We start from the raw sequence: 27215 nt of genomic DNA on the forward strand, positions 1-27215 counted from the left end.
GTGTAGATGGGAAAACAGCTGAAGTATTGGTTTAATATTTGGTTCTGGAGTCACAGGGAAGGAAGGAGAGATGAAGAGAGGAGAGTATATGAGAGGAGAACGGATCAGGTGGGAACAACAGCAGAGTCAGAGAGGGGAGGAGTTGAAAGAGGACATAAAGGAGAGAGGAGGACAGGAGCAAAGCACATAAAGAGATGTGAAAAACAAGAGGAGGGAGAGAGAGAGAGGTATGAGGAGTGACTGATACGAGAACGAGGGGAGTGAAAGAAGACGAGAGAGAAACAGAGTGAGGAGAAGAGAGAAGACAGAAAAGTCACATTTAGCTCGAAATCAAAAGTAAGTTCAAAAGTTTTGAAGGGAAAACTTTCCAGGATTCTTGTCCCCCTTCAGCCTGCAAGCTGTGCGATTCCTGTTAATGTGTTTTTTTTTTGTTTTCAGATGATGAATGCCGCTCGGATCCACGACAAGCAGAAGCTGAGGTCGTTCTGGGAGCGGAGGATCGTTCAGCACACGGAGCACATGGACGAGGAGGAGAACCGCGTGAGGAGCAGCTCTCTGTCACGGTCAGCAGACACAAACAGGAGAGCTCGTCGCCTCCTTGTCTCATAGAGCTATGATCACATCTCAGGGTTGTCGGGTAAAATCCCATTTATGACATTATTTTCATTTCACGTAGAAGAACATGTCTGATCTTCATCCTGTGGATGGTTTCTGAATCAGTGAGTGGTCGGTGAATTCATCTTTTTACTCACCACTGAAGTTTCTCCAAAGTTATCCGGGATCCTTCCTGTGCCATAAAAACGACAAACTGTGAAACATTTTCTACACTGAAAAAACACATTTAAATCAAGCTCAATATTCAAACTGCATTGATCGTTAGAACACGTTTTCCTGCTGATTTTATGAAACTTTTCCTCCCCGTTTGCTCTTCAGGAGACGTTCAAAGTCAACCACCGCGTCTCCTGTATCGTGTCTGTAATACGATGAGGGAGGAATATCTTCCAAAGCTTTTGGTCCCTTGCAGTGGAGATAATGGTGCTTCACGTTGAGTGTTTCATTAGTGCAGCAGCAAAGATTCTTGTTGTCATCTGTAACTTTCTGCTTGTGTTTGAATCTTGCGCTCGTTATCAGCGTCTCTTTGGCAGAAGTTTAGCACGACGAAAAACAACCTTAAAAGAGCTGGACGTGTTGTTCAAACACAGTCTCTGTGGTTTTTTAAACATTGACTGGTCAACCTTAAACTAAAGAACTCAAGTGACTCTTCACCAGGGGTGAAAACGTTACGTCATGTTCTCATTATTTGCCTCTAAGCCGTCCGTGCTGAGTTCTGATCCGTGCTGGACTCGGCCCATGCAGCTGCCTTTATGACTGCTGCTAAACGTGAGCTCGAGCTTCCGCTGATACTCTACAGCTGACTGAGATCCACGAGGTGTTGCAGGGCGAGCGCGGAGCAGAGGAAGTTAAAACAAGCACGTCTTCGTCTCCTTTCCTAAACACACTTCTATTAATGGGAGCGACATTGTTCTGTGACCTCTGACATTTAGTGTTACTTACGTCTTTCTGCTCCATCCTGGTGTTAAAATATGGAAACTCTTTATGAAGCCGAGGAGCGGGGAACAATATGAAGAAGAATTAAAAACTACCCTCACCTCTGCTCTTCATTTAGCATCTGTAGCCGTTTTTAATGCAGCCGTGTAAGAGCTCAGATTACAGTTTGACTTGAGAGAGAGAGAGACAGTAAAGATCTTCTCCTCACTTACGGTGATGCATTAATGCATTAATGCATGGACGCCACTTTCCAGAGATGCACATGCTGCACATGTTGAGTCACCTCTGCGACCCGTTTGTTTCCCCTCATGACCACGGTGTCACTCTTTACGAAGCACTTCACCCGCCTGTCAAACGTAAAGTCAGACATCATCACGTCATGATGAGGAGAGAAAAGTTCAGCTGAACGTTTAGAGCTTGATGTCTTTCTGTCGGAGTTGCAGCGTCATGGATTTATTCTGTCTCAAGTTGTTTCTGCTCGTCAGCGAAGTTTAACCCGTCCGTCCATGTTCGCCTCTGATAGATTCACATCTTCACTTTGTGTCTTTTGCAATATTTAAAAATCCTCCTCCATCCATGTCTAGTTCTCGATGACACATTGGGAAACCTGGATCAAAGTTGTTCGATGTTTGTGCGGAGAGAGTGACCTCATTAAGGCTGGATGAAGAGCGGGGTCAAAGAGGAGCATCAAAAATAAACTTTATTAGCGGCCCGGCTGAACAACTTGATTAGTTTGGAAAGAAGCCGTGGTCATGTTTGCAGCTCGTCCGTCTGTCAGCACGTCGAGCCTGAGAATGTTGATTAGCGGCATCTCGACTTCACATGTGGATCCTGGAGCTCAGCACGCGGACAGACGAGCAGATTAAGCACACACGACAGAGCGTGCTGACAGACGAACTCACTTACACAGACACAACAATATTAATCCTGTCACAGCTAACACACACACACACACACACACATTGTTCCTCCTGCTCTCTAACACAGTTATTAGCCATGACAGCTCTGACTGCAGATCAACTTTCACTGGATGTCTGCACGATTAATTTAAGCCCAGGAGTCACGGTGTCACTGGCCTCAGGATGTTCTGACTCCACGTCCGCTCGAGACGAGTACGGAGGGATTTTCTTCTTTTAAGTCATTTTTAAAAAACTGTTTGATTTAGTTTAGGTTACCTCGCTTATGTAAAACAAACTGCGTCCAGTGATGGTGAAAAGACAGCGTCCACTACAAAGGACGGACAAAGTGAAACAAACTAAATGTGAAGATTATCCGGATTAATGTCTGAGAATAGCTTTTATCAATAGAAGTGTTGAGTAATTTCTTTACCATTCATGCGTTTGTTTTAAGGAGCCCAAAGTGAATCACCCATCCAGGAGGTCGCAGAAAGCCGCCGTCTGATTAGGACTCAGGAAAAAAGCAAAGACACCTCCCGTCCCCACCAAGGACAGTTTTCACTGCTGGACTCTGTGAAAGAGGTTCCACAGCCTCGGAAGCAGAACCTCCAGGTTCTCGAAGTGCTTCTTCTCTCAGGCCATAAACACAAAAAATAATCCCTTCATCCCGACTCAAACCTCCACAACCGGATCACCTCACTGGACTGTACAAAAACACAATCTAACAAACATCCAAAAACAGGATATTTAATTATACAGTCATTTCTATCTGCGCCTTATTTTGTAAATATACTAACCTTATGTAAATGCTGTTTTTCATCCTGCACTACTTCGAGCCAAAGCAACACATTATGTCCTTCTGAGCACTGAAATATTGCAACCTGTCTGCATGTCATCTGTATGCACAAGTGCAGACAGTCATCCAGAGCAGCACACCGAGAAACTTCAAGCCTCGCGCTCTTCTTCACTGAGCTGTAATTTAAATGGAAGACTTTTCAATGTGCAGCTCCATCAAGTGTGTTTGTGCACGTGTGTCCACGACATGTAATGACTCTGAAATCAATGACTGTACCGACACGATAACACAGGTTTTTCTGCTAATTGCAAAGTTATAAAAGTATAAACGCTTCAGTTCCTTACCCTGGTGTCAAATTTAACTGCACAGATCTGACTCTGCCATCTCGCCTCAACAGCCTGAGGTTTAGCAGTGTGATTTAACTTCCTGTCCTCTCTCTCCATCGTGCCCTCTTTACAGGCTGAGGGAGCAGTGGGTGGTCAGGTTGGATCAAAGGAATCAGTACCAGCAAAGTTTCTTCGAGGAGAGAATCAGAAGAGCTCAGAAAACTCAGCAGAGCCTCAGGAGACACGATTCGGCCTGAAACCTGCCGATAACTCCTCCACCAATCAGATGACAGGAGGAGAGCTGCTGACCAACGGAGCTCTGCAAGGTCGTGAATAATGTTTCACTTTGTACTTTTTTTGTGTGTGTGTGTGAAAATGTATGAATAAATCAGATCGCAAAACATTTTACAAAGTGGTCACATGTGGTGTGCATGAAAGAAATCTTTTTTTTTTTAGAAACAATTTAAAATGAAACGTCTTCTTTAGAAATGTTTCACCTTTTCAGGTTGGACTTCATTTCTGCCTGCTGATAATGTTCAGACTTTAACCCTCAGGAGTGAACCCCTCCCCTCCAAATGTGTCTTTGAAGCAACCTGTCCAGACGACATGTTATAAACTGTGAGATGTAAGAAAGAAAATGGAGATTTAGAAGTTTGCACTACACTATACTGGGCGTATGGCTCAGGGGTTTGTGAAGTATGTGAGTATCTAAAATCTATATGAACAGAGTTTAGTCTCTGTGTTTTTGCTGTTAAAAGCCTTCGCTCAGTGTTGATTTATCACTTTACCTACTTGTATTCAGCTCACGTTGTATTCAGCCTGTTGCTCTTCCCTTCCATTAAGTGCAGATCTGTGTCTGGCAGAGAGCCACAGTGTGCAGCAGGAAGCTGGCTGCAGCCGGCTCTTTGTGTTTGTAGGAACAGCGTGTGCTGCAGCCTGCAGGGATGTGACGCTGTGTTCCTCCCGAGAACGGCCCACACTCCTCAAATCTGCTGCTCGGCAACCGTCCAGCAACGAGAAGACTCACACACACACACACACACACACACACACTGTTTAATGTGGATTAATTTCATGAGTCACATCAGCTCCAACCGTCAGGCTTGTCTCATTCATCTCGTGTAACTCTTCACCATCACGCTGTTCAACGAAGACGAAAAAGAAAAATACGAAACTAAAAACTTTATTCCACAAGAGAAGTAGTTTAACTTTTTTTTATTTGATGCCGTCAAATAAAAGTTTCCTCATATCAAACAAAACAGATGATTCTCCCTCAGTTACATTCTGAGCTTTTATAATCCACGCCTGACACGCCAAAGATGGCGGACAGGATACACCTGCTCCATGTTCGAGAGGCGGGGTGCACTCTGGACCGGTCGCCATGACGATCGCGGGGGCTGAAAGTACGAGAGAGACAACCAGGCACGCTCACATTCACGCCTACGTTTCACTAGTCCACGTGAGGACGGGGATTCAAACCAGGGACCTGCTCGCTCGTGAGCAAACGGCCCTACACTGCATCTCACCATTTATCCAGCAACGAAAAAATAATTAAATATAATTTCAACCAAGGCTGATGGTCTCATTTTAAAAGAAGAAACAACCAATTTAGATAATTGATAATGACAGAAAAGTGTCAATATCTGCTTTTTTGTTATAGGAAAGAACTTCATGTGTTGTGTAAAAAACTAAATTACAAATCCTGACAAACATTAGCATGTTGTGTTTTTCTTTGAGGAACTGTGGGATGCATTAAGGTGTAATGAGAGAGCACCTGTTGGGGACAAAGAATGAGGATAAATGAGCTTTTTAGTGCTCGACTGGATCCTCTTTACACCGCAGAGCGTTCGACTCGTTTGTTGGTTGTGTTTTCCAAAATGGGCAGCAGAGTTTCAGCGGCATCGATCGTCCTCCAGAGAGTGTTTAGCATCATCATATCCTGTTAGAGCAACTTCTCTTTGTAACAAAGCACAGTCAATATCACTGAGTAGTCTAATTATGATGAAATGAAGACAGTGATGATGAAGAGTGAGCCAAAATATGGATGCTGTCGTTCTTCTTTTCACCACCAGGGGGCAGCAGAGCACAGTGAATCATGGTGTCAGAGATGCTTTTTCCTTTCATCTTTCGGTGTACGTTCAAGAGTTCCTTTCTTTGACCTCTCATTTGGTTCATTTTTAACTTCCCTCCTGCTCTTGAATGTTAAATAAACCTCCTTGAATACAAATATGTTGATAATTTCAGGCTTTGATTTGTGGTTTGGACGAAGCTCTGCATTCGTGTCGTGTCTCTTCTGTTTGTTTTCTAATGCTTCACCTCCTGTCCTCGTGTGTTTCCCGCCTTCCTGATTGCCTGTCCCTCCCTGATTGGTTTCACCTGAGCCTGATTGGACTCACCTTCGGAGTGGATTTAGTTTCTCTCTTTGGCACTTCTTCCTCTCTGTTCGAGTGCTGCTGTTCCCCGTCTTCATGAGCTCAGCCTTTTTTTTTTTCAGGACATATTTGATCACTCACTTCCTGGATTTGTTTATCTGGATGCGACTCGTTCAGTTTGACCCTCGACAGCATCAGTAAGCACTTTATTTTTATTCATTCCTTTGGTCCATACACTACTAGTGTACCTATTAAAGCCGCAAATTAAACAGCCTTAAAATGTCACACTTCACTTTAATGAGTGTTAAATTAGGTTCAATCCAAATACTTGAAATAACTGTTAGTCTTTTATTTTGAAATGTTATACTGTTTTAAGGTGATAGTACTGTACTTGGAGTTTTAATTCAACCCTGCTCGGGGTCTGACATCAAACTGCTCAAAGGTCAGTGTGTGATGTCATCAGGTTGATCTGAGTTTGGACTGGTCAGCTGATCTGAGTGAAATGAGACATTCAAAGATTCTTCTTTTACATCGCTGTGGCCTCCAAAGTGCGAACACATCGGACCGTAGACGCTCCCTTCTCTCTCTGCTGTTTCCTGTTCGGATCTACTGTTCAGATGGCGTGAAGTGTGTAAGTGGCGTCATTAGCCCGCCTCATGTGATATGCACAATGAATCAGTAAATGATACAAACATTCACACTGCACAACTTCACATTTGAGAGGCGCGTTACTCGAGCGTGCTGCATCCATCCTCGTTTTTTCTTTTATTATCAGAGGCGCGCGTGAAGTGACGTTTAAGCTTTGATTTCGCACAGCATTGTGGGTGTTAAAGTAAAATTAATTACGTGATGAAATGCATCCAAACCAAACTTGTGCTGAATGACCATGAGCGTTCAGAGACTGCAGGGAGGCTTTTCTACGGTCGACGATAAAGAAGTGAACGATGACAACCCTGGCTCTTTTGTTCCTTCACAGCGACAGACCGTATGTTTCTGTAGGCTCCACATTTAAAAGGCTTGTCAGCTCAGATCAGCAGATTTCCAGTGACCTTCATGCTGCACTTTTATTTCACCCATAGCGGGACTCGACTGTACGGTTCGCTCTGCAACACTGCGCTCCCACTGGCAGGAAATAAAAGCCCTCTCTGTGACAAACCTGCAGGTTTTTAAAGGACTCTGTGAATAGATGAGACTGGACGTGAGTCTCTAAATATAAATCCTGACCTTGCCACAGATGCAGGAACAACCTGAGTCACAGTTGCATGCTGCCGCTGAAAACACAAAGAGAAACGTGTTGATAGAAAGAGTGGCGATTGCAGCATGGCATCGTTCCTAATTTGTGCATATATAAAAAAACGTTAATGAACATTTAAAGACAAAGAGCCTGCAGCCATGCTTGCAGCTCTAAAAGGCTGCGCTTTGAGCTCAATACGAACATAAGGATGCTAATATCTGCAGTGAGAATAATAACATGCTGATGTTTAGTCGATTTATTTTACTCTCTCTGCCAGTCTAGTTTTACACTCAGTACACAAACATTTACTGACTTAAATGTGTATTCTCTGGAGACAAATGAAGTGAGTTTTGACAGCTGCTGCTGCAGAAACACAGGTGCAACAAAATGTTCCACTTCTGCAGAATCAGAGTGATGGTGTTGCCCTGCGGTTGTCTGGGAGCACTCGAAAAGTCTGAACCGCTGCGGAGACGTTTGTCAGTCACAAATGTCAACGTCAGCGTAGCTCAGGAGCCAATGTGCGAGAATGACTGAAGTCTGGAAGAACCATAAATGTCTGCACAACGTTTTGTCAATCCACTCGGTAAATTGTGGAGCAACTCATTGCTTTGTGGAGTATTTCTTTTAAAGCCTCAAGTTTGACCTTTTAGCCTTTGCCTTCAGAAGTGACTATATTTGGACGAGCGGGCGGGCGCATGTTGAGTTGCTTCTGTGCAGGATGTCACGATGCAATGGTAGCAACTTCTCAATTACAGCTAGCTCGGCCTGGACTGCTTCTGCTTAATCATCTATTATACCCTTAACCATACTTGACAAGATATCCTGCTGTATTTAAGGATGACTGTGCGACTTTTTTGATTCTGTAGATGTCGCCCTTGAGCACTAGCATGAAACTTCTATTTGTCCTCCAGAGACGCACCTCCAACCCGCGTGTCCTCGCATTCGTATGAAGAAGTTAAGCAGCAGACAATATGCAACTTCCTGTGGTTTGTGTTGTTGTGTTAGCAGGCTAATGTTAGCACTCTTTGGTTAGCTTGCAGGAAGAAAAGCCTTGTTTTTCAAACCCCGCCCTGCATGGCTCACTGGGACTTACACATCGCAAAGTAACTACTAGAGAACTGTGTGCACGCTGCTCCACTGTCCCACCCGCTTTGCTACTTTTGAACATATTAGAAATATTGCAAAAAGATTCTGCTCAGAGTGTAGTGTTGAAAAGGTATTGATTTTTTTTTTTTACTCTGCTGTGTTTTTGAGTACGAATCCTCCACATTCATGCTGATTGGATTAATTGGAAGCCAAGAAAGTCGAAGTTGATTTAATTCCCACTTACACTTCGGTTGCCGGTCAGCAGGGGGCGGCAGTGAGCCGTCTATCCTGCAGAGTGCTCTGTATTCACATGCAGAGCTGCTGAGGCTTTGGCGTCTGCTTCTTTCACATTATCTGCTGTGATCTTTATCAGCGGGCAGACGGCCCTCATCGGCTGCTCTGTTTGCTCTGTGATTTTCAAGACTGAAGCTCCAGCAGCTCGTTATGGAACCGCTCATTTGGTTAAAGTGCTCAGCGGTGACCTCAAATCACACAGATTTCCCCTCCAGTTCACCGTGGGCACTTTGAAAGTCAACAACGCTACAACTGAGGAAAAAAAACCCCAACAACTGGCAGACTGTGTGTGGGATCTTTACTCTGTAAGACATCAGCACAGTGACAACAGACGTAGCCCGCTCACATTGAAGGGTAACATCGACGTGTTTGTGAGTGCCAAAAAGAAGTTTCTTCTGTTCTAAAATGTTCTCATACAAGTTGAGTCTTTATTTGCAACCTGGCTTTTGAAGTAATGAAGATAAAATAAAAACACAGAAGACAATTAATGTTTTAAAACCAGGTGGAAACCGCTTCATAAGCCAAATAAAGCCAATGTGGAAGTGCAAAAACGTGCAGTTCGAGTGCTCGCTTGAGGCCGGCTCCAGGATCACCGAAAGTCCCAGACAAACGCCAAAAACGTTTTTACAGTCTGGTAGGTCTGAGTTCTTGTCCGAGCACACACTGTACGGGGGCAGAATATTTTTTTTAAAAAAAGGCTCTGTTTTGATTTTGTGAACGATGCGTGTTATTCATAGTTGGGCGTGTAGCAGACGTGACGGACCGGTGGGGTTTCCAGCTCTCAGCCTGTCGTTTGGTTGAGTGAAAGTTAGGCTGAGACAGCATATCCAAGATGGCGGCTGCTGCCTCCAGCGCCCCCTGCAGGAACAGATGACTGACGTCACTCAGGCTTAATATTTACAGTCTGTGGTTAAAACGGACAGTTAAGTTAAGGATGACAAAATCAAAGACAGCCAAACAAACCACTCTTTCAATTCTAAGTTTGATGTCAGTGTTTTATAAATAAAAACGTCGACACATAAATTGACCTAATTGGGTCCACGGTTGGGTTGGCTGATGTGTGTGAGTTGTAGCTGTTTGCTGAAGACCCACCTTAGCTAAACCTGAGTGTGTTAGCATTTCATACATGTCGTTCACGGTTATTCAGCTGTGAAACTCCTCTTCAGAAACCAATGTGCGGGCTCACACTGAGACTACAGATAAGGGTTTTAAACACTATAGTTATGAGGAGGATTATAAACCTTTGTTTTCTTTATTGTTACACGTTCCTAAATATTTCTGCTGAACATGTTTTGTTGTGGATTTTATAGATTCTTGTCTGTTCTTTGGTGTCTTTGGCTAACCAAGCCAGACTTTTTCCTGGAGTAACATTTTGTGAATAACCTCCTGAAATAATTGGTTTCTTTGCACAGCTTGCTTCCCAAACACTTCAGATTGATCTCACACTCTGTGCAATAACGGGTGTTGCATGCTTCCGTGTGAAGAGAGGAAAGAAACCTGATTCTGATTTAAAGTTCCAGCAACCAATCAGAAACCTACTTTTGCTGTGATGAAGTCAAATCAACAGCAGGAAAGAGGCGACTCGGTGACAGTGACAAAAAGAAGTGATAGTAACGAGCTGTTTGTCAGTCTGCACGGATAACTGCTGCAGAACCTGATAGATGTACATGTGGTCGAGTTTTTGGCACAAATGGAAGCTCATAGATCTGACTCCAGACAGCGGCGTTATTGATGAGCGCCTGCTGCACACATTTCCTGTTCACAGACGGTCAGAGGATCCCGCCTTCCTCACCTGCTGTCTGGAACAACTGTCACATGTTACCTGTCCAACCTGCTGGGGAAAAGATGAACAGTGTCCGTGTTAAGTCTGCCTCCAAAGGTTTCTATGTGCAGCCCTGACAGAGTCACCTTTGCACAGTGATGCATAATGCAGGTATTCTTTAATATTCTGCAGCAGCGGTCCTGATAAACAGGCACAACTCTGCTGTCTGTCGGGCAGCTAATTAGCATTTTTCTTTTATCAGGCAGGAAATTAATCTGACGTTCAGTCCAGATCTCACATCGTCTCTGACGCTGTTGATTGGTGGATTTCATTCAGTCCACTTTTAATGAAAGCTGAGCGCTGAATCAGAACACAGCAGCTGCTCACACGTCCAATAAAGTCCTGAATAAACCTCCAAATTAACTTCTACAATCTGATTGCTCACAGCTGACAGGTCTATGGGCTAGTTATTTTTTTTATTATTAAGTATCGGTTATGGATGAAAGACTGGTGACATGTAGTCTATAATACTGTATTCATGCTGTCTCCGTTTAATGTGCTCGTTTTTAAAAGGCTCCTGGTTTTCAGCTCAGGGGGTAAAAAAAGTCTCTCATTCAAATGAAACGCTGACAAAATGATTCTCTGTTTGAGCACAACATGACACAGATGTTACTGAGAACAGAGTGTCAATGTTGAGCACAATCAAGTTTTAAAGAGCCTCTGCTTGCCCTTTGTTCTTTTAGCTTTCTCCTCTCAATTGCACTCCTGGCTGTCTCTCCGAACCAAAGAAACATTTTTAATTCAGCTCTTGAAGATAAAATACTCTCCCCTCCAAATACACACACACACACACACACACACACACACACACACACACACACACACACACACACACACACACACACACACACACACACACACACACACACACACACACACACACACACACAAACAAACGGCAACACTTCCTTGATAGCAATTCCACAACACATTTTGCCATTAACACCTCCTTAATCACAATGACAGAATCTGTGAACGTGCGAATCCTTGACCTTTCAAAAGTTTCACTCTAAACCAAACATATTTCCACTTTACTGAAATGTTTTCACACGAGAGCTTCCAGTTTCCACATTTTTAACGCTGGCTCTAAAATATTGACTTTTCAAGCAATTCCACTGCTGAGAACATTATTCTTATTTTAAAAATACAATTTTGAAAGTTTCTTGCTCAGTTTTATGTAAGGCTTGCTTCACACTAGGAAATATTGAAATCTTAACAGACGCGATGATTCAGCCTGACCACGAAACCACACACCTGCTGTTTGTAGAAAATGATTTCACTGAGGCGCTTCCACAAACAATAGATCTCGAATGTGACTTCAGAAGAAAAACAAATATGGTGGACGACTAACGATCGGCTGCTTCATTGTGGGTTTCTCTTATTAAAATAAAACAGATGAGTAATAAAAAAGTATATAGACAGTAAGCCAATAAATAAATGAGCAACTCACATTCAGAATTATTTTTGAAACCAGGTTGTAAACATGTTAATTCCTGCTGCATTTTAACATGGGTGTTAATGGGACATATGAGGCTTCGGCTGCCAGCCTCCAGTGGACATATGAGGAACTGCAGGTGTTTGCACTCCTGTTCATTTTTAAAATATTTGAGATGTACTCTGCAGGTTACAAGATTTAGCAAATATTAGACTTCTCGCAGCGTCACTATTTATAAGACAACAAGATTTCTGTTGAAAGTCTTTCCCATCATGCAGCCAAACAGTGTTTACAAGAAGGATAAAAGTTCTTTATAATTAGAGGTAGGGTTGATATGACTGAAAGTTGGCTTTATGCAAGAAGCTTTACGACCGGCCCTCAGTGTGTGTGTATGTGTATATATATATATATATATATATATATATATATATATATATATATATATATATATATATATATATATATATATATATATATATATATATATATATATATATATATATATTCCTCTCTTACCCCATCAAAAGAATGCGCAGAGAGATTTGAGGTAATTATTTAGAGGAGTCAGATTTCTATTAACAACATTTAGAAAAAGGATTCAATAACAACTTATATCCTTCAATATGCATCAATTAGTTTGAGAGCCTTTCGGATATGGAGACAACCAGCTTTTGGCTTCAAAGGTCTGCTTCAGAAACCAATGGTTTACATCACCATGGTTACGTCCATTTTTTTTTACAGTCTATGGAAAGAGGTGGGAATTTAATAAAAATTCGAAGAGGATGCATGTTCTTGTAAAGAAGTAGCCAAGAAGAAGCTAACCAATCTGAGCTGCAGCTGAGAGGAGGGAGGCTGACGCTGTTATAGTCACCAACTATTTACATGTCCTTTGGTAGTTTTTTAAATATGACTCCTCCATCCCTTCCTTCCCTTCTGAATCACTGGAGTCATTCAGGATAAGAGAATCAACTGTATGCATTGTGTCTTTCTCTGCTGCAGTTCGAACACACTGCTTGCTAATCTTTCTAAAAGTGAGCGGGGAGTGGATCCGACAGCTCTCGGTTTGCTAACTGACAGCCAATTAGCCCAGTTTCCACACGGAAATTAAACAGACGCTATTCTTGGATTGTGAATCGATGTGACATGTTTCACTGTCGCACTGCTTAGAAAGGCTCTCAGTTTTGTTTTTTAATTGCACAGAACAAGAAGCAGATGACTAATTAGAGTTTCTGCTGTAGCTTTACTTCACTTGCACAAAATGTAGATTTGTGAATGAAAACATGGAGGACATTGTGATCATGTTTCACACCTGTGTTGTCAGACATGATTTATTACTTCCTCTCAAAATAACATTTAAGTACATTGTACATTTAAGTGTGACATCACAAGCTCAGTTGTGGGGCATGAAATCTGATCCAGGAAGGCCAGATCGACGGTTTAAAGAAGACCTCAAAACAAGTTTGAGTCTCTGAAGCTCTTTTCACACATGCACAAAACTCCTAAAACTTCCCGAAGCCGTCAGGAAGTGTGAACAAAAATGGCCAAATTTTTCACCCACATTTTATCAGGATGTTTTCCTGCAGTCCACCGTTAACATTTTTGCAACATGAAATATTCAGAAAAGTTCAGCAGGAAGTCCGATCCTGCCGTCTGGTTCCATCGTTGTGCGTGCAATGAAGCCACTTCTTTATGTTTCCTGCCAGCATGCTCTCCTAAATGTCCTTTAGTTTTTAATGAGTCCAGATTCTTTGCATGAAGGCAAAAAACTTTTATCAACTTCAAACATTGTTGCCTTGTCTGCCATCTTTGTTGTCTTTTTCACCTCAGCTCTGGTGTGTAGAGACCCCCCCCCCCTCCACGAGTCCAAAATCAAGTCCCCTGTAAAGACTGACACGTCTCATGACAATAACCCAGGAACAGCACTTTCCCATGACGGTCCTGTGTGAACCCGGCAGCACTGTGGAGCCATGCTAAGGCTCTAAGTCATTTAAAAGTAGATGTGCACATTTTACTTTTAAAACCAACACATGCACTTTATGTTGGGATGGATGTAAAAAAAGAAAAAGAAACATTCAGCAGAGGTTGGGCCTCACATGCTCCTCCCCTTCTCCTTTGCTGCTGTCCAACTGACTTTCAGCTCTCGTCTGATCTCCGCCCAGATGTTGTCTTAAAGTTGTCTGTCCCTGTTCCCGGACGAGGTAACAACATGTCGGCCTTTTTCGTTGTTGTTGTTGTTGTTGTTGTTGTTGTGTTTTGCTGTCCTGCCTTGAACTGCCCCCATGATTTGGTAGTGCTGCAACATTTGGATCTGTAGCCGTAAGAAAAACAGATGAACTGAAGACTGAGTCAGAAGCGTATTGGATGAAGAGCAGTACGGATAAAACAGTCTTTTCCAGATGGTGTGGATTGTTCAGTTGCACTTGGGAAAAATCTCCAGTGTGACAGATTGCGTTGCTATTCAGGAGGCGAAGGAGTTTTTTTATTTTTTTATTTTTTTAATGTAACTTTTGTCTTTGTTTGTTTTAAGCTGTTGCAATAAAGATGCCTCAATTTGAATGCTGTCGTGATGGATAAAAGAATGTCCTCTAATAAAAAGTCATTTCACAGCTCAATACACTGATTTAACGAACCCAAAGCAGTGCGTCCCTGTGTGTGTCACCACCTCACACAGCTGATAACACAGGTACAAACAGCTTGTGGATTCAAATGCATCAGACTGTAAACAGCCAGACTGCACCGCTGAATATGTCAAACAACAAAACGGGAGTGCTTAGAGATCCTCCTCATCAAATAGAATTATTTTAAACTGAATTTCAAGATATATGAAGTCCGAGCATGTATCATGCCTGATAACGTCTCTTCTGAGTTAAAATCAGAGACCGACAGGATTACAGCTTTTCATCCTGATTGCCGAAAAAAAGAGCAAAAAAAAAAAAAAAACGTACGTGGAAGGAAGGAAACAGAAACGATGCAAGAAAAGTCCGAGAAGATGCAGCCGAGGAATGATCATGAGGAGGGAGCTCGTCTAATTTGCCTGTCAGAATTCATTAGGGCCAAACTGGTCACACACACCACACACACACACACACACACACACACACACACACACGATGGTTTTAATTCCAGAATCTCATTTCAGATCTGATTAATTACTCTCTCACGCTTGACGAAGAAAATCAGCAGCAAAACTGAAGGGATTAACACACACACTCAAACTCAACCCATGCACACACACACACGCGTGTGCACACACACGCACCCGCAGAACATTAATTATTCATCGAGCTTGCATGTTTTTGTTTTAAATTGAAAATACAACAGCTACACAATTATGTCAACCTAACAATAGGACATTGTGTGTGTGTGTGTGTGTGTGTGTCACTGAATGACTCCCATCTAGTAATGGAGCTGTTGCTCCGTCTTGAGTCAAACTGCAGTTTAAGGGTTCAACAAGGTGAAGTCGACGGGCAGAAGGTGGCGGTTTGCATTTAGACATCGGCTGGATGAAAATTCAAGGACGCTAACGGCTGTTTTGTGCTTGTGTGAAAGCACCAGGAGTCGATCTAATGCATTCACAAAGGGAACAAACTGTAAATGTCCTGATAAAAGAACACGTGACGACCCTTTCTGCTCTCTTTTCTTTCTTTGTCTGTTTTGTAAAGAAAGCCAGAGAGCAGGGTTTTCTGCCTGCGTTTGCAAGGTGACTAATGACTCAAGCTTCGACTGAACTCAGTGACGCAGGGTCCTTCAGAGTCCTTCTGTGCTGTAATGACGATGTTTTTTTAATAGACGTTGGATAAAGAAAGATCGATGGCTCAAGGATTCATATTAGACTATGTTCACACACAGGAGGAGCAGTGTTTCCTGTAGTTCAGTTTAGTGAGCTGAATACATAAGCCCTCTTATGTATACATTAGAACATACTTGCATAGTTTCTCAGGGCCGTCCTCTCCATCCAGTCATGGCTCTCGAGATGTGCATGTGCGCACACACACACACACACACACACACACACACACACACACACACACACTTTCATCCTTTACTCTGATGGATGGAGGAAGTTGGTGCAGATTGAGGTCTCTCTTTCTGACACTTTCTCTTTAGACTTGTTTACAGTTCTGACTTTCACATGTCAGTCTGAGAGCATCTGCAGGACCAATCACAATCCATTACTACGGTGGCTGTCACTAACACCCCGTGAAAAGGAATTCTTTCTGGTTTCATGCCTCATTACGAACCCTTGACCTCCAACAGAACAACTTTCAGCGCAGAAAATGATTCTCTGCTTATTTCCTAGAAACCAATTTTATGTTATATTTGGAAACTAATTTATTACATTGCTTGGTTAATGCTTTTCAAACCCCATAAATATTCTTAAAAAAAATAGTATTATGTGGAAAAAATAGGACTTCAACATGAAGAAAGCTGTGGTTTCATTTTGAAAAATCCTGGTAATCACAGTAAAACTCTGCGGGATTCTTCCAGCTCTGTGGTTGAGTCCCCAAGGGGAGTGAGAAGAGAAAGTCTGGGGCTTCATATCCACTTTATTTACAGTGAAGGAAAGGAGATAAGAAAAGAAAGTTCGAGAGAAGAAAAACAAAACATATAGAGGGAGTGGGTGGCACAAAGAAACCCTGCAGGGTTTAATAAGAAGAGGAACTGTTTCCGTGAGGGAAAAACAAACCAAAAAAAAAAAGCCCATTATGACAGGAAGATAGGAGGAGGCTAGGAAGCAAGGCTGCAAAATAAATTGACAAATTTAGTGGGGACGTTGCCAGCAAACACAGAGCCAAAGACTGTGCCTCGGCCTCTGAGGGACCAGCTGACTGAGAGTGTGCACAGAGGAGATGAAGCGTCCTCACTGTGTTCATGCAGATTTGGCCAGGACGAACTTGGTGCTAATTATTCTATCTAATTGTACACGGTACACTATGACCTTTAAACAACCCAAAACCAGTGTCGCAGAGCAGATTAAGGCACAAGAAAAAGTAGGAAAACATCAGACTGTATGAAACGCACAAGTAGCTTTCATGACCTCGCTGATTAGTTTGTCAACTTCCATTTTGAAGCCTCGTTTAGGTCTTTGCTAACAAGGTTTTTTGTGAAGTGACCATATTTAGACGAGAGGGTGGAGCTGGAGAGCAGCCATCGTTCTTCAGACATGAAGGTATCAAAGCTGTATGTTTCTACCTTTTGTATCTTGCCTCATTTGCAGGAAAATTAGCCAAACAGCCACATCTCAGAGCTCAGGAGAGTCTTGTGTTTGATGGTAGATGTTTTGCATTCTGTACTGATTTATACAAAAACGCCAGGAGAGCTTTAAAATGTGAACACACACATTGGGTAACTTAAATAAAGCAGCGGACTGAACGTCATGGGAAAAAGCTGACACAGTACACAAAGTAGGTCTAAACGAAAATAAAGTTCAATTTTTAAGTATTTTGCAAAGAAAATTCCCGACAGGCACAAACGCATCACCACAGCCTCAGGTGTTACGTCCAGTCAGTGCGTCTACGCGATGATTGAATGAATTCATACAGAGCTGAAGTCCGACTCACACACATCTCGATCAAGCGGTTGGGAATTGATTATCTCCTGCATGTCGACGCCTCAATCAGGCCCAGATTGGCCAAGTTGTTCTGCACACGTTCCACAGTTCCACCACCGGGCCATGACCCAGAAGTGGAACAATGAAAGTCTGTAGAAAAAAGGCGGGAAAACAACAAGATGAAGTGAGAGTGAAATCGACAGCGCCTGGAAGTTGTCCCCGTTTTTCCCAGTTTGAATTCCAACCATTTTGCTGCTTCTTTATGTTTGTCGTTTTATGTGACATAATGGGTCAACTGGAGGAAGGTCCAGTTAATAGATAATAATAGGTAATAATAAACAGCTGAAAGAGAGAGGGTGTAGCGCCACCTATCGTAGAGAAGTCAGACATGCATAAGTCAATAAATCCATTCTCCCATGTGTTTTCATATGGCATGATCTAATGAAGCGATCGCCGTAGCTCGACCTTATGTGCAATTGTAGCTAGCTAACAGCGCTAACAGTGTCTTATTATGTTTAACTTTAAACCGTCATATGATTTTAAAGGTGAGTAGAGAAAGTGGAAATGTGCTACCAATGACAAAAACTGTTTTCAAAGCACATTTAATTAAGTTTTTAAGTTGGGAATTTAATATTGGGCTGGATGGGGATTCACTCTCGTTTGCAGACGGCTTCAAGTGGCCATCTGAGGAACAGCGGTTTGTGTTGATCAGCTGACTGCAGCACATGAAGGTCTGTGAATGAATCCGTAGAAACTGAACACAAATTCCCCCCCGTGTATTTCATCCACAAATACTTCACCGAACATTGTCTCCTTCCAAGGTTACCGAAACTCTTACCACCCGTTTGTTTCTGCAGACACCCGAAATCAATCGATCGAACGCTGTTGGCATTCCTTCTGTGAAGTCGAACATCACTGGGGAGACAGACGGAGACGGAGCTGATGCTCGCTCTCCTTTTCCAGCCGAGAGGAAAAAAAAAACTTCCGCCGACAAATACAAATGGATTTATCATGAATAATGAACGGTATGAATCATCCGGCAGCTTGTGTCAGCCTGATGACTAAAATGTGCTGTGAATGTTGTTACTGCTGTAATGGCGCTGTTCCAGTCAGACTGAAAGGTAATTCAGAGATTGTAAGACATTGTGATTCAGAGAGTAGAGAGAGAATTACATGACATTAAGCTTCAAATAAGGATCATTGCACTCAAAGCCTGAGGTAGGGGAGACGGCTGACTAAAAGAAAAGGCTTCCGTACGCAAGTGACATTGTGATATACATTTAGGTTTTAATAACCTGTCGTGGAAAATTCTCCTTTTACGAGGTGGAGAGTTGCTAATTCTCAAAGAAGAACTTCACGGCGGCGCTTGAATCAGATCTCTTTAATACGTGCAGCACGGAGGAGAGGCCAGAGCATCTTCTGTCTAACCCTTACATTTCAAGTCCTTTTATACAATACCGAGGGATATGGGGAGGTGACCTTACACTTAAACAAATGGTGATCTTACATTACAATGGTTGTTTGAAGTTTAGTGTATTCTGTCTGTCTGGAGACAGTGACTCTGTGATAATGAAATAACATTTACATTCGTATGGTGCTGTCTGCGAAGGAGGAGGCCCTCCTGTGGCTCTCCGACACCTCTGTTCATTTGGTGTCTCCTGAACGTCTAGGTAATTTCCCACAAACCCCAGAACATTCACTCAGGTTTGACCAGCAGCTCTGGTTGAAGCATCAAAAGTCGAGTCATGTTTTAGCTAGTTAGAGTTGGATCCGTTCCCTGTATCAGCAGGATATTATAGTTCTTCTGTGATCTTGAGAGCTTGTCAATCCTGCCGCTTGGGGTTGTGCTCCGAGGGCCCACGCTTCAGAAATAGTTCAGGTAAGGTATAGCACACTTTGTGACGGAGGTTGTGTGCTCGTTGTAGCTGTGAGCTCTCTGGGTAAATATGCCAACGTTTCCCTTCTGCCTCCTGTTTTTATTTTTGCTTTTCTCTGCAGGATTCCTCTGTTCCTCTCTTATGTTTTAAAGCATAGACTGTATAAAATATGGACGTCTCAATGACATGGCTTCTGAAGAGGATTTATGAAGCCCAACGATGGCGGTCACCATATCAGAAATTCTATCGCTTTTAAAAATATAAGCTGTATATTTGTTCCCTCTGTTGTGATATAAGTAATACTTGTCTAATTGAGAGTATGCTACAATTATTAACAATTAGACCCACTGGCAGTTAGAGTGAAACTGGCCTGTTTGATAACCATCGTTGCCCATCGCTGGCTTGGACGAACAAAAGCCAGCCAACAACAAAGGCCAAAAAAAAAAAAAAGAGGAGAGCAGCACCATCTTCTATTAGTTCAGCTTTCAACACATTATTCTATCGGCATCAAATCTCACATTTTTCCACTTTACCTCGGGGGGAGAATAGTGTTGGCAGCTCGGGCAGAGATTGGTATGGTGAAGGAAGCAGAAAACTTGCAGAGTGCCGAGACATTTTGTCCTTTTAGTCTGTTGCTATTTTGGATGCTTTGGAAGTGGAAAAAAAAAATCCAATATTCTCCGAGCTGCATTGATTAGCTTCTGGTGGGTCTGCAGCTCACCTAGACCCCTACACTTCAGAGGGGCTTTTATTTCTGGTGAGGCCAGTACATAAAACATGCGCTTGTGTCCCCGTGTGCCCTGTGCGATCCTATTGTAGGACTGCTTTAGGTTTTCCTTGCAAAAAAAAAGCAGGCTGCAGAGTATAGGGCTACCTTGCTGTTTTGAGGAACAGTTTAAAAGTAAGTCCTATGCCACTGAATCAAAAGTGACTTACCATTAGTGGGTTTTCGATTCTGGCTTCTCCTCCACTGCTGGTCAGGCTCCAAGAAAAGCTAAATCATCAGTATGTTGTTTGTTCCGTCCAGCACTTTCATGGGCTTTAATGAACATTGCAGCATCCAGCGGATACTGGCAGCACTTCAGATGGTTTCCTTCCTATAAGATCCATAGTTAAGTTCAGACTTTCAGGCAAAATACCAAAGAAGAAGAAGAAGAAGAAGAAGGAGGAGGAGGGGGGGTCGCATACTCTGGAGGAAATACCTAAGAAACAATTTCACTTTAATATTTGAATTCTGACTTTCTTCAACTTTTCACAACTCCTGCTTACTCAAACTGACCTGAGCGCGCGCGCACACACACACACACACACACACACACACACACACACACACACACACACACACACACACACACACACACACACACACACACACACACACACACACACACACACACACACACATTATTGATCAGCTGTCTGTTATGAATCATCTATTTGAAGGACTGGAGCTGAAAACAGTCACTCAAGGACACACACTGCAGGATCGCACACATACAGACACACACAATGACAAACACACAGGAAAGTAATGATGATGGAGTTCAGAGCGCATAAAAGGACTGCAGCTACTTTTACCAATAACAACGTGTGTGCCAGTGATTGTGTTATCAGACACTCTGTAGTTTCCCATCCGATGAGGTTAAAGGAGGTTTTTGTGATTCTAATCGAATAACTTTTGGTGAAACTTTTCAGTGAATATCTCCCCGTGGTCTGTCCATTGTGTGTGCAGTGATGTCTTTCCTCAGCTCTGCTTCTGCAAATGGGCAAAAAACAAATTAGCCTGGAGCCAACAGCACAACATGATATCAACCAATTAGCCATAGCGTAGCGTTAATGCACTGCACAGCGACCTCTGACGTCCACGTCCTCGCCCATGAAGAGCACAGCGACAGCAGGACAGTGATGATGACCGATGGGCTAAACTGACACAAGCTCTGGATTGAGGAATATTTGTTCGTCATCAGTTGTTTCCTTGGCGATGATTGTTGGGAGAATATCTGAAGGTGTTTAGTCTTTTGAGATAAAAAAACACACACACACACACACACACACACACACACACACACACCTCAGATCGAAGCAGCAGGTACACTACAAACACTTTTAAACTATTCAACTCAAAAACATTTTTTTTTTTTTCAAAACTGTCTTTGGCTTACCCAGACAAAGAATGACCTCGGTGACTGTTACCTTTTCATTATTGTTGTCATGGCAACATCATTTTGGTCTGTGGACCACACACTGCATCTTGGTTTTTTTTTATTGTTACCATGTTCTGGGAGAAAGTTGATTATCTGGGTTATCGTCGTATGACATATTCTCCGATGTTGGAAAATAAAGTCAGTTGCAGTTTTGCAAGTATCCACTTGAGGCTCGCTCCAAAAGCCAAAGAGTCCCCATGAGCTTCCATAAACACGTTTACAACCTGCCACCCAGAGTCTTGCAACACACCCAGTGTGTTGAGGCAATAAACCTCCCAGGAGGCGGCAATGCACCAACAATAAGAGCTTCACACACACACACACACACACACACACACACACACACACACACAGCACATTTCTTTTTTGCAAGCTCAGACGTTTACAGTTTATGAATCTATTTTGCCTCTGTTACGCCTCATTCAGGAAGTGAACATGTGAGTATGAAAAAGTGGATCTATTTCGTCAGTCTGACTTCAACAGATTACAGAATAAAACTTCATGAAGATTTACCTTCAGGCTTTTCTCCGCCTCAATAGTCGCGATGACAGTGGACAGAGTTGGAAACCAGGGAGAGAGGGGGGGGGGGGGGGGGGGGGCACATGTCTTTTTTATTGTCCGTAAACATGCTGGTCCAAGTGAAGTCACGTTTCTCAAAGTCAGACTGACACACATTAAATTGGACCCAAGCTATAACTGTATGATGGACTGTGCATGTAAACGTACTGTCTTTGCTACCAGCAGATCAATATAATCACTTATCGGATGAGGTTCCTGAAAACAGGACAAATCTGCTGGCTGGTTCTTTTTCCGGGGTTGAGATGTGAGCAGCTCATTCATAAAACAAAGAGAGCAGTAATCAGAATTTCACATTAGCAGCCTGGCTCCCAGCATCAAAGAGCCTCAGTCGCACATGAAACATGCATGAAGCTCGCAGCTCCCAGCCGATAAACTGTGGAAATGAAAGAAGCGATATCCTGCTGCGAGTGAGCTGCTCACCTCTCATCAGCTCACTGCCGTCATTTACACGCACACACATTAAAGAACCAACACCGTGTGTGAAACGCTCTTCAATTTCCATGTGAGATGATTTTTTTTTTTCTCCTTCCTGGTCAAAGAGCACAAGAGTGTGACTGTTGTGCTGATTGGACGCTTTTATCCTCCTCCTGTCAGGGTTCAAAATGAATTTTAACATGAAAGGGGGAGAAAAAGTGTTCCGCTATTTCATCAGCAGGTAAAGGAGACGTTTGGAGTGGGAGGCACAGCTCATAAAGTGATGTGGTAATTCAAGGCTCTGACCCCAGCGTGTCTGTTACTGTACACTGCTGCAGACTCGGGACGTTGTTTTGATCTCAGATAATAAAAAGCTCACGAACATTTCCCGCCTCCGCCACTCACTCACCTTCCCTGCTGCAGAAACACTCATCCATGCATTTATCACATCCACACTAGATTATTGCAACAACATCCTCCTCACGGGTCACCATCCAAACTCCTCAATAAACTGCAATACATGCAGAACTCAGCCGCACGCCTGCTCACCCACACCCGCTCCAGAGACCACATCACCCCCGTCGACCCAAAACGACCAGGCCCCACCTTACCTCACAGACCTGCTTCATCACCACACCCCCTCCCGTGACCTCGGCTCCTCTGAACGAGACATCCTCTCCCCACCTACACGGACCAAGCACCCAACCTGGGGAGGCTTCTCCATCGCTGCCCCCTCCCTCTGGAACTCACTCCCCAAACCCATCCTGCACACAACTCCCAACTTTTAAGACCATGCTCACCAAAACTCACCTTTTTAAATGAGCTTTTAATACATTTGTTTTTCTGTTTCATAGTTTCATAGTCATAGTTCAGTCTTTTGCTGTTTTTAACTGGATATTTTATGATTTTCATATGCAAAGTTTTTTTTTATTTTGGGTCTTATCTTTCTTCTTTTGTACGGTTTCTATTTGTTCAAACGAGGCGGCTTACAGTTGTTGTCTCTCAGTCGGAAGGTTGAGGGTTCGATCCCCAGCTCCTGCAGCAACATGTCCGAGGTGCCACTGAGCAAGACCCTTCACCCCAGACTGCTCCCCCTGCTTTATCTGTGGCGTATGAATGGCATCAGTCTAAGAAGACTAGAAAAGCGCAACACAAGGTCAAAACCATGGGTGCTTTTATCTCATCTCTGAGAACGATGGCGGCTGAGCCTGGAAAGTTGTGGAAGCGTTTTGTGTGTAACTTCACGAGGCCAACGATTTCACAGCATGGAGACAGAAACACAAACACATTAGAGCTTGTGAGATCTCAAAATGATCACATTTTATCTTCCCTCCTGCAGGCTGAGCAGTTATAATGAGGCGGCGGTATTAATTGAACTAATTGTACAATCGTTAAAGGAATGAGGGGAGGAGCTTTGAAAGTTTATCATGAGGTAGACGGTCAGTAAAAGACGGACTTTAAAGTACACAGGAGGGTTTAAATCCAACGAGGGCCTCGGGCAACGTTACAATCAGGCCAACAGAAAGGGTTTTATTGAACATAAATCAGGGTTTATGTGCAGCAACAATCAATGGTCTCGTCTGGCAAACACAATAATTACCCATTCAATGAGATGATTTGTTAAAAGTGAAGAATCGGCCCCAATTAATTCATAAAATGTTACTCTTTTAAAAAGCTGCAAGTGTAACCCTTCAATAAAGTGTGGAGGGTTGAAAGAGTTAAACTGTCACATCTCTCCTCGGTGTTAAACTCCCATCTGATCCGCTGAGAAGCGTCCGTATCGACTCTCCTCTCAGAGCGCTTCCTGTCTGCTCCCCGCCGCTCTGACCGCCTGCTCATTTTCTGTTCAGTGGTGGCACCCTGCAGGGCATCATGGGAAAGGGCTGTGCGTGTGTGTGTGTGTGTGTGTGTGTGTGTGTGTGTGTGTGTGTGTGTGTCCAATAACTCAGACTAACTTTAGGGCTGGACAGAGGCGATCTGAACCAGTTCATTTCACAGCACGAGAGCCAGACACACACTCATAAACTGAATCTCATCTCTTCGTCTAAAACACAGACTGAATGCATGCCGCTTTTTAAAGGGAGAGTTCGACGTGGTTGTGTTCACAGGGAATAAAATCAAAGGGCTTTCATTGAAAGGACTTTTCCACCGTAGCATGTTTTATGATGGTCGTGCTTCTGTTTGAGGCCAGAGAACCAAACCTGTGGATTTCTTCCGGCCTCGTCTGCGTACGGTCTGCTGACTCTACAGTCTTTCAAAAAACATCCGACCTCATGTACAAACATGCTCTGGAACTGTGGAAATGAATGAAGTGACATCCTGCTGTGAGTGAGCCGCTCACTTCTCATTAGCTCACTGCCGTCGTTCACACACACAAACGTTAAATGTGCTTCAGCTCAATGAGATTATTTTTCTTGGTCAAAGAGCGCACGAGTGTGACTGCTGATTGGAAGCTTTTCTCTTTCCCCTCTCGAGGTTCAAAATGAATTTTAGCAACCTTATGGGCGTACGTACAAACACGCTGCTGCCTGTCAACGCTTTGTGTTTATACTGTATCTGGTCATTGAGTTGTTGGTCCTGCAGGATTTTCTGATGTGGCTCTGAGAACCACAGTTTTGTTTCTGTTTTTGATTCTGTATTTAACTTCGTAGTCGTGAAGCAAATTGTGTCCTTTCTCTGTAATAAGCAGAAGCGCTGCTTGTTATTAGGCGAGGCAGGCAGCTGCTTTGAGCCCCAGACCATTAGAGGCCTGACTGAAGGGCTGACGAGCCTAAAACCACAGCAGTGGCTCAAACATTCACATTTTGCAACGACAGTAGGAAATCTCCCTATTCAGTTAAAATCAATGTATTGAATAGCACATTTCATACAAATGTAAATCAGATGTGCTTTACAGAAGACAAAGAGAAACAAACACAAAACAAAATCATTACCATCATATACAAAACACCTGATTCTATAGAATGGGACCATGCACTAACCAGATGTACACACACACACACACACACACACACTGTACAAAGATAAACTAGCAAACAAAGTCTGAAGATCGCTTTTAAAAGAACTTGAAGTGTCTTCAGTCTTCAGGTCAGCAGGTAGTTTATGACCCATGGCGACTGAATGCACCTTCACCAGATTTGACTTTTGGTAAATTCAGCAGACCCGTACCTGCTGATTTAAGGGGTCATATTGGGCTGCATTCAGCGAGTAGGTCAGAGAGATATTGAAGTGCTATTCCATGTAATGTTTTGTGAAGCAGAAGTAATATTTTGAATTAAATTCTGTGGTGAACCAGAAGCCAATGAATGTTTTTTTTAGGAGTGGTGTTATGTGGTCTATTTTCTTTGTCCCAGTTAGCACTCGAGCTGCTGCGTTCTGGATGAGTTGGAGTTTCTTTATTGATTTTTTTTGGGAAGTCCAGCATAGAGGGCATTGCAGTAATCTAATCGGCTGGATATGAATGCATGGACCAGTTGTTCGGAGTCGGATGAATCACCTGATTCTGGAGATGTTCGTTTGATGATAGAAGTCTCTTTGTAATAGCTATAATGTGCTTCTGAAAGTTTAGATCTGTATTGATGATAACACTGAGGTGTTTGACATGATCACTGTGCTGAAGAGGAAACGATGATGAAGTAGGATTTAAGCTCCTTTCTTTATCTTTCTGTGCCCAGAACCAAAATGTCCTTTTTATTTTTGTTAAGCTGTGGAAAGTTTTGTGATAACCAGCAGCTCATTTTCTAAATTTCATGTACTATGGTATGGGGAACGTGAATCTGTGCAGTTCTCCGGTGCTCCAACAACAGTGGCTGACTTTGAGTGCGCAAAACTTTACTTCATGAAGAGTTAGCTTAAGGACGCACGGTTGACACGGATTCAATGTTCCTGTGTTCGAGCAGTCGGAGGCGGGGAATTAGATTCATGTCATTAATTTCTTCACATTTTTGGGATCTTCTGACCCAATTGATGAGCAAGTCCATCATGGATCTGACAGAGTCTGAGCGTCACTATTATATCCGTGTTTTAGAAGAGATGAAGTTAGCGTATTGTTAGCCTAGCTTAGCATTATGAATAAAAACAGAAGTTTGAAAGTGCACTGATATTGCACTTGTTTTACATCAGCACACAAACACACATGTAAATCTTCTTCTCTGTAAGTGGTGGGTTGTGTGCAAGAACTATTTCCTGACATCGACGTCCTGTCACGGCCCCCAGCTGTTGATGTTGTAGAACAATTAGATTTCCTAGCAACCCTCCAAGATGCTGCACAAAAAAACATGTGCAAGATACAATAATGTTCCTAAAGATATTTTTATCATTCTAACATAAATATTTCATGTATTTCCTGAGGTTCTAAAGACATCCTCACTCAAGGTTCAACATGTCAAAAAGTCCTCACAAAAGTAGAAACACAACGAAGCACACACATTCTTTATACATGTTTTTAATTCCACCTCCACGCACCGAAAACATTCACAAACACCTACACACACTCTGCAGGCACACACACACACACAAACACCCACACACACTCTGCAGACAGACACACACACTCTGCAGGCACACACACACACACACACACACACACACACACACACACACACACACACACACACACACACACACACACACACACACACACAAACACCCACACACACTCTGCAGACACACACACACTCTGCAGACACACACACACTCTGCAGACACACACACTCTGCAGACACACAAACACACTCTGCAGACACACAAACACACTCTGCAGACACACACACACTGCAGAC

At 43.0% G+C, this 27215-nt stretch overlaps 1 long non-coding RNA gene across 1 annotated transcript; it reads left to right on the plus strand.

Moving 5' to 3' along the window:
* The first annotated feature begins 198 nt into the window (after positions 1–198).
* Positions 199–3962, plus strand: LOC306837556. Its single transcript, XR_013780960.1, has 3 exons — positions 199–336; positions 439–563; positions 3700–3962. It is a non-coding gene; the product is annotated as an uncharacterized lncRNA (long non-coding RNA).
* Positions 3963–27215: the final 23253 nt, after the last annotated feature.

The sequence above is a fragment of the Symphodus melops genome (assembly GCF_947650265.1).
Source record: "Symphodus melops genome assembly, chromosome: 16".
Lineage (NCBI taxonomy): Eukaryota > Metazoa > Chordata > Actinopteri > Labriformes > Labridae > Symphodus > Symphodus melops.